Below are 4,071 nucleotides of genomic sequence, written 5' to 3'. Positions count from 1 at the left end.
CAGGAGCACAGGATGGTACCTCTTCAGAGTTCAGGCAGGTCGACTCGGTTCAGTTCGAGGTGCTTGTCGCTGGTCGTGGACTTGACTATGAAGAAGGGAGTTGGCCATCCCTGTACAAACTGGTCGGGAGCTGGAGCCGTTCCCCTGACGAGGCCATGGCAGGCCGAAACCAGTCAGCATGTATCCTTGGGAGGGCAGGTCGTGGTGGCTGACCAGGGCGCTTGCGCGAGCTGAAGCAACGCCTTGGTGCCGCACGGGCCGTGCCGCTGCGCCGAATCTCTAGGCCCGTGACATTATGCCCGAATTTGAAACTGCTCGAATACAAAAAATGGGCAGCACTTGACATTGTATTTCTCATCAAGATCTCTCACATTCTTAATTATCTGTCTCCCTAATTCTCACTATAACTTGATGAAATCAGACATAAAAGGAAATGGAGTAAAAAGAACCATTTATGAAGAAAAGTGGGCTTTTACGAGGTAGCATTTACGGGATCTTTTATTTTCTCTTGTAGAAGCCCCATTTTACACATAAAGGGTCATGTTTTCATAGGATGTTAAAAGAATCCTCGTTAAAAACCATTTTCACTGGAGTTTAAAGAGCCCGTTTATGTTTACATATATTTACGGAGGATTGTCCAACTTTAACGGGGGGAAAAAGCCACTCATAGATAAATATATTTTTAAGGGAGTATTTTCCTCCCATGAATATGAAAATAAAAATCCCGCCCTCACTTAACGTGAAAAAAGCCACTCGTAGATAAATATTTTTAAGGGAGTAATTTCCTCTCGTGAATATGAAAATAAAAATCCCGCCCTCACTTTTCGTCTCCCGCGCGCGCAAAAGAGCAATGGTGAACAGCCCGCCTAAAGCCCTTTTTTCCACGTCACCAATACACAGACCACAAGCCCGGCCCTTCTTTATTTCCCACAAGATCTTCTTTCTTTCCCACGAGTGCTACTCCACCTTGTTGCTTACTCTGCTGACAACACCTCACTTGTCGTGACCCAAGTTTTTATTCAACCCGGTGGGTCAGTGATGACCCAAAAGTCCAAAATGCGGAAGCAAAAGATGTAAATGAGGTCTCTAGAGATATAAGTCATCTCTAAGACACAAGAGTGACACTCCATGAGGTTACAGAACTCAAGGAGAACGAAAAAGGAAATGAGAGTTAAAACGGGTAAAATCTGTTAATTAAGGGTAAAATGGTTAATTCATAAATATAAAGAGAAAATTGACTCTAAATGAGTCAAATAAGGTGAATACAACCTAATCTAATTATTTCACAACATTCCAAAATGTTCTAAGAACTTTGGACAAGAATCCCACAAAATGCCCTTTCCCGGTTTAAGCGAAAACTGACACTATCTCACTAAAATATGAATAAATCTCACTATGATTTGAATCTGAGAATGGCATAGGTACCATTGGAAAGATGACTCAAAATCCTTGAGTTTAGGCTCAAGAATCACCCCATTTGGGTTAAGAACAAGGGAGTTATGGCCTTTTGAAGTTGGAACATTAGTACTTAAACTAAATCTGGAAGACTATGGTATGAGGGCTATTTCGGTCGACCGAAAAAGAGTTTTGGATGCCGAAACTCACAGAAACTTTTCTGAAATCTTGTTTTTGAAGGGTGGTTACTTCGGTAGACCGTAATAAGCCATCTGTCGACCGAAATAAGCCATCGGTTGACCGAAATGGCCCTGAAAGGTGTTTTTGGCTACTGGAATGTGCATTTTTAGAAATAAAAAAGGCACCGGTCGACCGAAATGGTGTTTTGGTCGACTGAAACACCTCGAAACCTGCTGGAAGCTTTACTAAACATGGGAGATTTGCAATTGTACCTATAGAATTCATTCTACCCACATGCATAAGTCAAAACTGATTCTTTTTAAGGGAAATTAAGCATGTGTACACGTCAACATGCATAATATGAATTATTTGTACATAGAACAATGGCTCATGGCCTCATACACATCAATTACAAGAATCTCACATGCTAAACCTCCAAAGTTGGTTAAAATACATTTTTAAAGCAAAATATGGTTCCACATGAGTACAAGTGCTAAATTAAACATGCTTGGCCCTTGGCCTCATTACACACATGTCCAAAGAGTATCAAAAGGTGCACTTAAGTGCACATTACTTAGGTTGAACTAAAAATATAAGTTTTGACATAATAACCAAAATAAAGCGTGATATGCTAACAAGTGCACATTTTACTATAACAAAATTACTCCAAGTAGTCAAGTAAGCCTAAGAATGTTGTGTATCCCACAATAAAGCTTCTTTACCTGAAAAACACCCGGTAACTTTAGGGTGAGTAAACAAGTTTACTCGTAGGGAATGAGCATGCATAAACTTATCTTTACACAAAATTGCAATTCAATATCATTTAATCCATGCTATTAAAATGACATTGGAACTTTTAACATAGCATAATTAGATGCAATTTCACTAAGTTATCAACTTGGAAATTAAAGTGCGAAATCAAACCAAAGTGGATACTTGGATATTGCCCGAATTAAAACCATACTCTTAAGATCACTTTAGGGCTATTAACCCAAGGGTACCTTCCCCTAATGTGCACTATAGTGTAGGGAGCTCTCTATCTCCTGTACTAGAACCAAGTCCTAGCCAAGTCATGTTCTTGATAATATCATAAGTTTCCAAAATCAACAAGTTGAGCAACAAATCATGATATGTGATAAAAGCACAATAAAGCTCCATAAATTTCATGAATAAATCATTAGATCAATAAGATAGAAATTAAGTAGACTAAATAGTTAATTTCCCTAGATTTCAAGAGTTGTCCAAATGATTCCAATTTAATATATAACAAGGAGTAAGTCATGACCAAGCCATATTTCAAGTCTAGTATGGAATTCAAGCTTGGTATAATTAAGTAGAATTTAAATCAATTTACATTAATTAATTCTCTAGATTTAAAAGCTCATTTAAATCATGCCAAATTAATATACCACAAAGATCAAGTCATGGCCATGCCATATATCAAGTTTAAAATGAGTTATATACAAGCTACCATTAGTCATTAGTTATTTAATTTTATACAATCATGCATACAACTTATACATCATTAGAAAAACAATAATTAACTTGAATAATAAACTAGAACACCCCTTACCTCACAAGATAATTATTCCTCTTGAATCCAAGGGAAGCAAAGGAATTTCAAGTTTTCCTTCTACGATTATGAAGAGGAAGATGAGGCAAGGCTTTTGTATTCCGAGCTTAATGGTCTAAGGTAAGTGGAAGGAGGTCAAAAATGAAGTTAAAGCCTTAAACCATGCTTTGCCTTCAACAGTGGCTAGGTTAGGGTTCTTGAGAGGAAAGGGATGAATGAAAAAGAAATGAATACCCTAAGCTAAATGTGATGGGATCCTCCACTCACTAGATGCTCTTACACTACCTCTCTCACACACACAATGCAAGACTAAATGTGAGACCTACACTTGTCATTAATCTAAGTAAAGTTCCAAGACTTAATATTAAGCCTACACTTGTCAACCATCCTTGCCAACAAGTGCTCATATCCTAGGCCAACAAATGGGTGAATCTCCACCCTCCATGTGTCATGAGATTAAGCCTCTAAGTAGTTTCACCACAAGATCAACAAGTGGCACCATAAGAATGTGACACTTGTCACATTTTTCAAAATTTGCAAAAAGGTCCTTTTTAAAAATATCTTCCACATTAAATTACAAAATGGTTCTTAAGACGAAAAATAATTACTTTGCATAATTACACTAAAACCTCAAAAGTCAAGAATATTACCAAAAAGTTATGCATCCAAAACCTTTACAAGAAAAGTAAACATCTAGCATGTTTTCCTACAAAAGTAAAAATGTAGATATCATGGAAATTGAATATCATGGATGTATGCAAAGACATAATCAAATTCGAGCACAAAAAGTGAGGTTATATAAGGAAAAATGATAAACTAAAAAAAAAGACGAAATAGGGAAAAAGACGAAAAAAAAAATTACCCAAAAAGAAAAGAATGAAAATGACCGGGTCATTACACAGCAGCCAGTCTCTCAAATTGCC

Source organism: Cornus florida, unplaced genomic scaffold (genome assembly GCF_030987335.1).
Source record: "Cornus florida cultivar Cherokee Brave unplaced genomic scaffold, ASM3098733v1 CherokeeBrave_3.0.0_Hap2_Chr10, whole genome shotgun sequence".
Taxonomy (NCBI): Eukaryota; Viridiplantae; Streptophyta; class Magnoliopsida; order Cornales; family Cornaceae; genus Cornus; species Cornus florida.
The sequence above is the reverse complement of the archived record's forward strand: the minus strand, read 5'-3'. Positions refer to the sequence as shown.